The 12,895-nt window shown below is 35.5% G+C and overlaps 1 long non-coding RNA gene across 1 annotated transcript; it reads left to right on the top strand.

Moving 5' to 3' along the window:
- The first annotated feature begins 98 nt into the window (after positions 1-98).
- Positions 99-6,833, top strand: LOC129000120 (uncharacterized). The gene is made up of 4 exons (XR_008491338.1): positions 99-611; positions 2,857-3,077; positions 5,200-5,338; positions 5,895-6,833. It is a non-coding gene; the product is annotated as an uncharacterized LOC129000120 (long non-coding RNA).
- The last annotated feature ends 6,062 nt before the right edge of the window (positions 6,834-12,895 follow it).

Here is a 12,895-nt window from a genome sequence, read left to right as displayed (position 1 = left end):
CGACTCACTGACTGACAACGACAACAGTAACAGTCGACAGGACAGCTGGGAGTAGTGGGAGTGGGAGAAATTTCGGGTGGGTTCCATAATATCGACAACCGTAGAAATTGATCGAAACTGAATTATTCCCAGTTTGTCGACACTGGAATATTCCCACTTAACCGACATCCCAAATAACCGACGTCGCAAATGATCGACACCACAAATTGTCGACATCCCATATTGTCGACAATGAAATAGTTTCACTATGTCGACACTGAAATAGTCCCAGTATATCGACAAGCTCCCGTTCTTCGGAGCTACTCTTGAAAAGGAGTTGTTCTAATTCATCGTTCAGTTCCTCAACTCACGAGTCGTAATATTTAATTCCGAATTCCGACGCCCCGACGGACAATGAATAATGAATGATAAGCTGGCCATTTTGACTAAGCATTAAGTTATTATTAACCTAACTTTTATATTGTAAATATTTATCTTTTTTATTTCTTTCCTTGCTTACAGGAAAATTGGTGACTCGTGTGTTACAAACAATAGTTTTTAAGGGAAAAAATGTGAAATAATTTGTATAGGTAGGTTATGTAGGCTAATCAACATGATAACAGACACTTTAGGTAAGTCACCAACAAGAAGGTAAAGTAAGACACCAACACAACAAGAACTTAAGATACAGCTTATTCGTAGGCTAATTCTGAATCATCAAGCAATATTGTAGCAAATGTTTGAATAGGCATATCCCTAGGCTATTAGGATTGTCTCTTATTCCCATTGACCCAGGGTCAACTTTAAGAATTTGTTTATGTAAAAATATTCGGCTGCGCTTTAGTTTATGTCCTTTATTCATTCAAATGAAAGATAATACATTAGTTAGACTATTTAATATTTTGAATATTTCATTCCGTTAGTTAGGTTAGGTTTCACCCTAACATTATCCAAAATTGATATAGGCCTAAGTTTATCGAATGAAATAATCAATATGACTGGGACGGGTGGCGTCGTCCTGTAATCCAGCTACTAGGAGGTCACGAATTGTGGATATTTATAGGCATGCACTGTGGATGCGATACTCCCTGGTGTGGATTAACGTCCGCTTGAGTGAGTACTACGACTATCCGCAGTACTATCCAGATAATTAGACCAATTCGTATATAGACCAAGGCAATAATGTTGTTCAGATTCCACTATAAACTGTAGGTCCCTTAGTTGCCATTAGCTGTATGGGCTATTAATTAACAGCTGTGTCTAAGGAATGTCGGCCTTAGTCACTAACAAGACTACAAGATCGCGCCACTCATCCTGATCCTACACTCATTTCCATTCGTACCGTAAAATGGGGTGAATAGAAACAACAGGGTGAATAGAAACAAAACTTCAATGAATGATTCACATTTTTATAACTTTGTTATACATTGACTTTATATAAGGGAATTATTTTACCCCATTATAACCATATCCTATCTACCTGGGAAAAATTATTTCAGCATATTGGTATCACTACTTCGGATGTTGGATGAAGCGAAACCTCATTTGAAAATTTTGGCGAAAAACAATCTTTTCAAAACTTTCTCTTTAAGTATGAACCTATTACATGTATTTATGTTAATAACCATTTTTTATATTGTCTTAGGTATCTTAAAACCAAGTGTGTTAATAGATTAGCCTTAGAATAAACTATATTTTTTTACTTTATTTTTATTTTGGGTTATGTCATGATTTTGCAAAACCAGGGTAAATAGAAACACTTTTTTAACCAGTGGTGCAAATAAAGGTGGACCTGAAAACCCCCCAAAAAAGAAAAAAATTACCAGAGATGAAGATGATTCCACATCAGTCACACTTCTCACTGGAAGAAAGTGACAAAGACGAACAATTTTATGAAGAAGAACCAGCATACCTAGCTCAAGACACCAGTGAGTCTTCAAAGTTGTCCCTTCATGATCATGTAATTGTCAAAGTAATGGGGGAAAACAAAACTTACTATCGTTTATATGTTGCAAAAGTTATTGAATTTGACGAGGAAGGATAAATAGGAAGATTCATCAAGAAAATTGCGCAAACCAACAAGTTCTGAGGGACAGATTAAGAGGCCCTCTTCAAAGTCGATGACGTAGTACGTCGGCTTCCAACTCCCAAGCCGTGTACAACTTGTAGATTTAAGGGAGTGTTGTATTTTGAGGAAGTTTTGTCTGATTTTACTCTTCATTTAGTTGGTTTCTATGTAAAATTTTGTAACTCTGATTTCACCCATGGTCATTTATGTTCTCCGATTTGTTTGGATAAGAGTTTATGAAAACGATGTTTTTATACTTCGTACTTATAAATAAATGTGTTAATTAACTTTAAATATTTTTATTTACAACAACGTAAGCTAACAAGCATAAATTTCATGTTTCTGTTGCCCCTGGTAAGTGGGGAAAAGCAACACTCATCAATTTAACACAGTGTTTCTATTCACCCCAAAGTGCAGGGTGAATAGAAACAGCCATATTTTATTTTTTTTCTGCTTAATGATTAAAAAGAAAAAAAAATTGATAACTGGTTTGAGTAGAGGAGTCCAAGACCGGAAATATGAGCTAGTATTGAAAATTTAAAAATTAAAAATATCGTTTTTACAGAAGCTTAAAAGTCAAAAAGTGTTTCTATTCACCCCATTCTACGGTACTTGGCTTAAAATACCTACTTTGTAGGCTATGGTCGCCAAGTAATAAGAAAGAAAGTATTAAAGAAATATATTCATTGGAATGAGTGTATGACGTAAACTTAAGTGCTGTAAAATATTCTAGAGCTGTTTGTATTTGGTGTAAGACTAGACTTGGATTATATCATTCATTGCTGATGACATCAATGTTAATTTTATAGATGATCCTCGAGCAAAGGCTGTAATTTGACCTGAACCCAAATTGGTCTCTATTTTAAATATTGTCTTGAACCAATAAGTTAAGAGGACTAACCTTTCTGGAAGAGATTGCCATCGACATCACAGCAGATGAGAGAGAAAGAGAGACCAGAGTTGTGGACCCTGGAGGCAATTACCATACTGCCGTGATAATGTTCCGTGGTCTAACCATAACTTAAGTGAGGTGAGTCAACATTCTTTCCCCTTTGTGATAGATTCTAGGCTTATGTTTGTTAACACGTTCGCTGCGGCACGTCAAATAGCGGGCGTATCCCCAGTGCGGCGCAGCCCTCAGCGTCGAGTAAACCCGATGGCCGCGTGTGATTGGCCTTTTCAATTTTGGTGTGACGAATAGCAAATAACGTGAGGGGATGTCCTGCTTTACAACGAGAGTCGATGTAGTTCGCTAAACACCCACAGATAGCAGCACTGCTTGGAACGTAGCCGGTCCCATTGGAATTGTATTGCCAAATGGAGGGAAAAAGACGGGACAAAAAGAAGACTTTTGAGATTGCCAGGCGGGAATTTTACGGGGAAATTTACTACCAACCTACACCACAACAAAATGCAAGTCACATACTACACGCTAACGTCGTATAGGTCCGCTTTCGGCCGACGCTAGAGCAAAAACGAAGATATACAAAAGGCATTACCGAGCGTTCCCGATGGGGTACGGACGCACCGTACGGGGGCCAAGCGCCGTACCCGATCGGGAACGGCCGCACTCTACGTGTTAACTAAGTTATTCAAAGTTCAAATCGGTACTTTGGTAAGTGTTATCCGGAGGCTACAGATAGGCTATACAGCGCTTTGTGGCGGTTATGTTAGGTTGGATTATCATAAATGGAAAGAACATTTTTATGTCCTAGGCCTACTGTCCGTATTTGGGTGGGTTCCATATTATCGACAACCATAGACACTGATCCAAACTGAATCATTTGCATTTTGTGTTGAACAGAGTTTGAACAACTAATTATTTATATGTTTTATGGTAACTGTAGGGAAAATATAATGTGTAACACAAGTGCAAACTGCCATTGCTGCACTCGACAAACTTTCCACACTCGCCTACGGCTCGTGCGTAAACATTTCTCTCATGTGTAGCAAAGTGCCACTTCGCCCACTAGTTACCTACACAAATAAACTATTATTAATAGTTTTTGGTGGAACATAAGGATAATTAATCTTTATGCAAATTTATAGTTTTTTTATAAACATTCAAAACTAGGCCCCTACTTAAAATGCATTTGGATTACATCTCGAAACATGTTGTTTGGAAATGTCTTAATTAGGCTAGAGCTTGCATTTTTGCAAATTGGGAAATAACAAAGAATTAATGTTGAACACGTTCGCTACCGAGCGACGCTCATATGCGTCGGTCGGTTCACTCCTACAGACCAAAAGGAATGATCATGACGTTGCTTACAGACCAAGTGATATAGGAATAACATTGCCAACAGACCAAAAGAGAAATATCGTTTAAATGGACTAATTGACTTCATATTGACCTTAAGTGAATTAGTAAGCAATAGGCTAAATATTGTTTTTATTTATCGTATTGAGCAAATTTTAAAACGCCGCATACATGCGTCGATCAGTCTATTTAATAAAATCCAGATAAAAAGATTCTACATTTTCGTTTCAATAGACCAGGCAACGCACGTTAAAGCGTCGTTGTAAATTTGGTTGTTTCAAGCTTTTACTCAAACAAATAAAGAAACTCCAAACACTCGCCAAAAGTGCAAAGGTTATAACGTTTACATCTGTTCTGAGATGTCGCGGAATGCACAATGTAAACAACAATGTTGCCAACTGTTGTGTGACGTAACCAATCGTCATATCCACAGACCAAGCGACGCACATTCGCGGCAGATATCCCTCTAGACTGATACGATAAAATCAGGGCTTTAAAATAGACCGTTGCTAAGAAATACGCTGATTAATAACATTGAACACCGACGCAAGTGTGTGTCGTTAGTCTATTTCAATATGATCAGCAACGCAAATATGCGTCGGTGGTCTATTGTGAGAAACGAGTCGACGCGCAATTGCGTCGCTGGTCTATGCGAACGTAAATTTTATATAATTGTGGTAGCGAACGTGTTAAACCAATTTATTTTGTCTAAACCAAATTATTGTTACAAATTATAATATTTGTACTAACTTGACCCAGATTTGCTCAAACATTTTCCTATTAGCTGTACCTATTTGAATATCACAAATATAGAAAGGAGTGTACAGACTTGTATTATTTGTTGGACTCAAAGTATTTGTATAACACTATTTTTTGCAATATTTCTGTACAGAACTGAAGCCTACCAGTAAAATGGGGGCGTTGTAATTAATATCCTCCGACATTGGAGAATACAGGGGAGAGGTGTCAGAGGAAGAGAAGATGGAGGTTGGGGCGAAGTAAAGACTAAGATTGAAGAGAACTAACTAATGGTAAGTTTTGCCATTTACTTAAATTTAATTCTTATACTCGTAAATCCAGGGCCGTGTCCCCAAGCCTATGTCGCATAATCCTCCTGAATTACTAGTATTTAACCAACATTTTAACTGGAGATGTGCCCAAAAATTTGCTTTTGTTTTTTAGGAAATGTAGGCTATATTTTACGACTACCCGCTGGTAGTCGTAAATTTCGATCACGCAATCTTTGCAGATGTTTTCGGCTATCATGAGAAAACAAGACAAACTTGGATTATTGTACCCCCTAATTCTAACAGATTGTGGGAATATTTTCCAAGAGAAAAAGCATTCTTTTGAGGCCCCAAGTGAGTCCCCTTCCCAGGCCGAAGCCCTTGGCAATCGCAGTGTCCACCGTTAGGGGAATACGGCCCTGATTTGGAGGCCTATGTTGGTGTGGGGCCTGGTGCAAACCCCCCCCCCCCCTCAGTACGCCACTGATTACATTAAATAATGATAGAAGTATGCATAAAAAGATTCTTGTTCTGTTCAGAATACTGTTTTTAATATTAATTTTTGTTCTGTTATATCCAGGCCTGATGACAGGGTGGATGGCGATGGAGGCATGGAGGTTGGGGGAGAGGAGGCTGAAGAAGTGGAGACAAATCAGTTTAGATCCATTATGTTGATTAGTTTAACATTTATTTTGAACATCAGTATTTAAATTTTTTTCTCATTTAGATTATTAAATTAAGATAATTTTATTGTTTTTATGAAGATGTTTTCTTACATTTTTAATATTTGTTTGTACTTCTGCCTGGTAAAAAAATACTGTTTTCCTACAGTTACCTAACAATGTACATGTTCTCTCACTGATTTGAGAAAGCAAAGTGGCCAATTCGCTCATCAGTGAGACAATGTTAACATTGTCTCACTCTAATTACTTTGTCTCACTCCAGATTTGCAACGTGAAGGCACAAAATAGTGAGCGCGTAACATGCAGACAAGGTCGTATGTGCGCGAAATACGTTGGCAGCACTGGCTGTAAATCAGCTGGTCAGCTGTTTTACTGTTGTATCATTAAATGTCATAAGTTCACTTCTGTGTAAAAATATGTTACGTTTCTTTACCAATTTATTTGTTTTATGGTAACTGTAGGAAAAATATAATGTGCAGCTCGAGTGCAAAGTGCAATTGCCTCACTCGAGAAAACATTCCTCACTCGCCTACGGCTCGTGAGTAAGTATTTCTCTCGAGTGAGTCAATTTATCACTTTGCTCACTAGTTGCACAAATAACTATTATTATCTTTGTTAAAATGATTACTTTCACTAACTGACCTTGTCTTGGGTAAAAAGAGATATCTTGATATTTAACTAGCAGGGTGCCTGTTCTATGGGCGGGGATTGTATAAGTCAGTAGAAACCTTCTTATATTTCGATACTTGGTAAATTAATCATTTCCAACTTTATATAGTATAGATCGCTATTCCTGTATTGATGTACTGAAATGAATAAAATTATATGAAATGAAATGTTGTTTTTTTTATATATTTTGATGACACACTATTAAAAAGGCATAGCAATATTCTAAAGTTTATAACAGCTTATGTTTGTGTTTTTATTAATGATTTATTGTGACTTTTGAGTGATTGAAGGATTTGTGATTTGGTTTTAAGGAGATTGATGTACCTAATTTTGTATCTATACTTATTAAATAGGTACGCAAGCAGGATTATGTGACAATTACTTCTCCGAAATTACTGAACCGATTGACATGTTTTTGGTGTCATTGGAAAGAGCATAACGTGAAGTTGTGCAAGAAACTTTCTTTTTAGGGAAATAATTAGAGAGTGAGGACCTGTGGCCCTTTAAAGTTTCGTATTTCTCCATAAGATTAACATGGGAAACAAATATTGTTATGAAACTCCAGCTGTTGTCAGAAATTTAAAGTGAGAAGAAGAACATATGTTAATTGTAAAATTGTGACAGAGAGGTTATGCAGAAAATCAGGTAGTTAATGGTTATTTGGTGCTATTAAAATAAAGACTGAAATTTGTAAACGTACTGGCGACAATGGGTGATACCACGCAAACTACATTATCATTGACAAAGACCAACATGGACAACCTATTGTGGCTATAAGTGGGAAACATTTCTACAACACACTAAAAGCCTATGGTGGAAGGAAAAAACATAGGTGTGCTATTCCCGTCATATTCTGACGTCACTTGGATTGCAAACAAAAGATCACCTGATTGTAACTGTCAAATAAGTATGTAATTGTTTTGATTTGATTGTTAATGTTTTTTTATAAAAACATACATTATAAAAACAATAACAACCAAATCAAAACAAATACATATACTAATTTGACAGTTATAATCAGGTGATCTTTTGTTTGCAATCCAAGTGACATCAGAATATGACGGGAATAGCACACCTAGGTTTTTTTCCTTCCACCATGCTAAAACCAGATCAGCTTTTGAAACATGATAAAATATTTACAAGAAATGTTGATTATGTTGAACTGGTAAGTTACATTGTGAGTATTATCATTAGTTACGTAATCTTTGAGTTGACTCTTTTAGACTCATCGGAATTTAATTATATTTGTTCTTAAACAAGTTATTTGTTTTTAAATAACTCCTTTATGTACTTCTTTGCGATTGCTCGATTTCAAGCAACATATACCTAGTTCAATTTATGGGTCAACTTTTTTTTATAAGAACCGGGTTTCGTTATTCATGTAACTTTTGGAACACTTTTTATTATAGTATCCATAATAGGAGTAAAAAAATTAAACATAACTAGAAAACACCAGGTAGGATTCGAATCAGCTGCTTGATATTGACATTTTGTGGACATTGTGTGACTATTTTTATATATATTTCAATCTACTGATGAGGGAATTAAATTAACAACAATTTATTTAGTATAAAAAGTATAGTTGACTTCCAATTGAAAGGTTTATTATAATAAAATAACTGGATTTGTAATAAAACAACTATTATTATAATAAAAAGCTAGTGACATCATTTTTTATGTTTATGAACCATACCGTTTCTGTTCTAATATCGGTGATAACAGTTACAGTAATTCCTTTTACCTACGACCTTTTTTAAAATAGCCGTTTCAGTTAAGTCCTTTAATAAGTCAACAGCTGATCTTGTGTCTTTGTTTTTGTGTCAAATACTGCGTCCATAAAGATTACATACAAATTTTTAGAGCCAGTGGGGGGGATTCCTTAGAGAGTTTTTTTAACGCCATATAGTTGTTAGCACTCACCGATATATGGTCTTTATCACTATGCAAAATTTGAAAATGATTACTTCAGCCGTCTAGGAGGAGATTGCATATTATGAAATGCATAAGAGTCGACGCATAAGAGCTTCGCTCAATGAGTTATAAGATTTTTGATTTTTTTTAACATAGGGTAGGTAAGGTGTTTATATATTTCCAGCACAAAGAACCATTTTGAACAATATTTTTGAAGATTTTCAGTGTTTGTTCTTGTGTCTGATTAACATGGATATGGATGTCACTGAAATAGCCACCCTGGAAAATACATCACACAAACTGACCTTGTGAAAATAGGGTCAGGAAAGAAAAAAACCTGTCATTGTTAGTGTCAGCCCGGTTTTCTGGCTAGTCAAACTAGCCTATAACTGAATAAGTTACACACACTTACCATGGTTGGAATATGCAGGCAACCTTGTGTTTGCATTGAACAGTGTGACAGAACAAAAACCAATAATTTTGTGGTAATGCAAACATCTATACAGTAATGAGAATTGAATTGAGAATCAAAGATTCATAATTATAATTAATAATTCAGTAATAGAGTAAACAAACAAACAATAAATGTTCATAAATAAAATTAGAGTTTTGTCTGTAAATTGCTCAGAATTATATATTAAAACCTTTTTATTAGCTCGCTTTCTTGTCTGGTACAAATTTTGCAATCAATTTTATACTAAGTTCCCAATGAGCTATAGAGACTTGAAACTTGAAACATAGCTCACAAATGGATGACAATGCAATATTATTTAATTTTCATATTTCCCTTGTGCTACGCCCCATGGGCATGGGCTTGTTTTTATTAGCTCGGTAGTCACTTTCCTACAAATTTTGATATTAATTTTAATTAAACAAAGTTCCCGATGAGCTAGAGACTTTAAATTTGAAACATAGCTCCCCAAATGGATGACAATGCAATATTATATCATTTAATTTCACATTTCCCTTGGTCTACGCCCCATGGCCTTCCAAATTTTCCATGTTTACATTTTGAAAGAATGTAAATATATCAATTAATTTAAGTCATCTGTATTTTTTTTTTTAAATACTAAATAATATAATTCACAATTTTGATATGGAAAAATAATAAAACATTTGCTATTTAAATTAATAAATAACTGGTACTCCAGCCCCATCTTCAAACTCTCTAAGGGTCCTCCACTTCTTCCTTGTCCTCCTTAGACACATGCTGCTGGCCCTTAACGTCGCACAAAAAGGTTTCTTCCATTTTTCTGTTAGGCGTTCTGCCATTGCTCTGAGCAAGGTCGAAACTCTTTGCCCAGCATTACGTCCACAGACGTGACTAGTGGGGTAGAAGATGCATTTCTGGTTTCTGTTATTGTTAAATATTATTTGCTCTTCTCTCTTTCTGCATTCTCCAACACTTTTTTGTATGGGAGGTTCAAGTACGATGGAGCATCAGTGTCAACGACATGTACATCGAATAATGCTTCCGTCTGAACCTCCCATACACCCCTACAAGCCAAGTCTGCTTTTAGTGCTGCAGTATCAAATGACCCTTGCTCAGAGATCATTGGTTCTCGAACACAGTTTCCCCATGCTAGCTCCATCAAGCTTCCAAGGGTATCCCTTACCTCATTATGTCTTCTTATTATCAAACCACCTGTACAACATTTAAGGGGATGTTCCATATTGAAGTTTTTGCCACAGCCATCATATGAAGAGTGGAGGTGTATAGGAGTTTTCCCATATATCTTAATGCAAGAGCATCTCTGAACTCCAGTGGAGAAAGATCTAAGTTAAGTTTTTTCAGAGGAATGCATGACAGCCATCCACTGTGTTTCGCTTTAGTATTTGCTCCTCGCAAGATAATTTTTTGTTGTTTTAGAGGAAAATTTTGAATAGTCAATTTCAAAATGTTTTCTTCTCCTAATCTTCTCTCCTCTTTCAAGTCCTTTTTTGTGATAATCAAATGTTCTTCATGTTCTTGCATTCTTATTTTCCTCTTAGTTTTTAGGGAGTCTATGATGAATTTACAACATCTCTTTGAAGCTCGGAACAATGCTTTTCCCTGAGCGGTAGGATCCACTAAACCAATTCCTCCATTTTTTACTTGCAAATGTAATATTTTTTGTTCATCTTGGTTTAGGTGAGAGCCAAATAAAGCAGGAAATAGGTTTTGTTCTATTGAGTTTTTTACTGGATGAAAATTAATGTCTTCACTTTCAACAACTCTTTGAAAAAAAATCCATTTAGCTTGTATTGATTTTGTGGCAACAGTGTGTTCAGATTGTGGGTATTTTTCAGCTACATTCACCAGACTTACCAAATGACTATTCCACTTTTCTACCCTCTTTTTAATAAAGACATCTTTTTCAGTTTTGTCACATCCAATAAATCCTCCTAAAATAACTACTCCCAGTAACAACCTCTCATCCTGATATGTTGGATAGGTCTAATGTTGATGGTTCAGATCCAACAATCAAACAGGTTTTGTGAGCTTGTGGGTAGTAACCATATTTAGGCCCCATTTCTTGTAATTTCTCTCACCATTTCATCACATTATAAAGTTTTTCTTGACATGATGGGTCATCCGCATGCCATACTTGGTTTGTATCTGTGATGTTTTTTAATTCATTAATTAACGGCAAAGTGGCTAATCCATATAATATCATGGATAATGGGTAATGGGATAATGGAAACTTTTGAGATTTTACCTATTAAATAGGCCTACCACTATCATCGCTTATTTACCTATGATAAAGGTTGTTGACAAGCTAATGGGAGAAAGTATGTGTCAAATTGCTGATACCGTTTATTTTGCATTTATGAGAACAGCTCATTTGAACTAAGCAGCAAAAAAAACTGTGATAGTAATGAGAAATGTCAAAGTAGGATTGTGTTATCTTTGCGTTTCTAATTTCATGAATAATTTGTGATATTTTGTGGATTTTTATAATTTTTTTTCTCTATTGTTTAGGTGAAGTGGTAGAACATAATGGCTATGTTTATGTAAACTGTAAATTTAAAGAAGCAAATTTTATCAAACTGTGTCCTCCCCATTGCATACGCAAAGCTTGAGTATAACTCTTGATTATAGTCTATACTCCTTTTATCTATGGTATAACTACAATAAGCATTTTATACTTATATGCCAACCCCATAAGAAGGACGGGTACTCTGCTAGTAGATTGGTATATTTATAGTTAGTAGGTAGGCCATACATTCAATCTAATACATAATTATATGAAAAGAAACTCAAATAAACCTTAGATTTCCCATCACATGCCTCTGTCTTAATCTGATATAGATGCTTAATAGATTTAACATCCAAACACATTAAAAACTAGAAAATAAATTATAAATATGTGGAGAGTATAAATACTTAAGATTTAAAACGAAAAACGTTGGGTGCATGCAATTGATAATAATACATTAGTTCAATATGTGGAGGTAATTGAAAATTTGTGTATTTTTACATTTCATACATTAAAGAAGCCGAAACAAATCAAACAAGTCTTATCTCAATTGCTGTCTATCTCTCCAGCAGTATACAATGCCCGAGCGGAAATGCCGGAAATGCCATTGATATCATAAAGGCTCCTCCAACGATGTGAGCCTCCCAACGGCTACAGTTGCGGTCAACCTAGTACTGTACTTTTATGATTCAAATTGTCTAGGTATAGGTCAAAGCGGAACTTTCGCACGTTATTAAAATAATACTTGTACTGTAATAATCATTTCAAATATGTATAAATAACAAATCAAAAATTATTTGATATTTTACTTTACTTCAAACAGAGACATATATTAATAACGTAATTAATTATTGATTTCCAACCGAAATATTAATTTAGGCCTAAACAACCTTAGGACGTTGACCCCCCCCCCCTTTCGAGAGTGCGTTTTAACTGCGAGGCTCAGTTCGTATGAAAAGTGTTTCCCGATTTTTGTGAACAGAACTCCTCCCTCATTTTTGGACCGATTTGTATGATTAAAGTGTCAAAAGAATGGCCCTTATCTGTAGTTTTACAAAGTGTTTTTATTTTTTTGAAATCTTTATTAGTTCGGGCTGGATCTTCCATCAAAGTTGGGTTTTCTCCCATAAGATTAACATGGGGGAATCTAAATATTTAATTGGAAACTTTGTCTCCACTAATTTGAGAGAATGGCTGGGCGTAGAAACTAGGTAGAGGTGTCCTAAGAAAGGTCTTTGTCTGTAGATGAGTTATCAAAAGAAAAACGAAGTAAATTAGCTTAGGGCTCTGCCCCAGAAACCTTTTAAGATCCCTCCACAGATTTGTTTACATTTTGGCCATGTCGAATAATACTTTTT

Source organism: Macrosteles quadrilineatus, unplaced genomic scaffold (genome assembly GCF_028750875.1).
Source record: "Macrosteles quadrilineatus isolate MER2022 unplaced genomic scaffold, UCM_ALF_1.0 Scaffold_8__2_contigs__length_117827958, whole genome shotgun sequence".
In the NCBI taxonomy this organism is placed as follows: Eukaryota; Metazoa; Arthropoda; class Insecta; order Hemiptera; family Cicadellidae; genus Macrosteles; species Macrosteles quadrilineatus.
The sequence above is the reverse complement of the archived record's forward strand: the minus strand, read 5'-3'. Positions and strand labels throughout refer to the sequence as shown.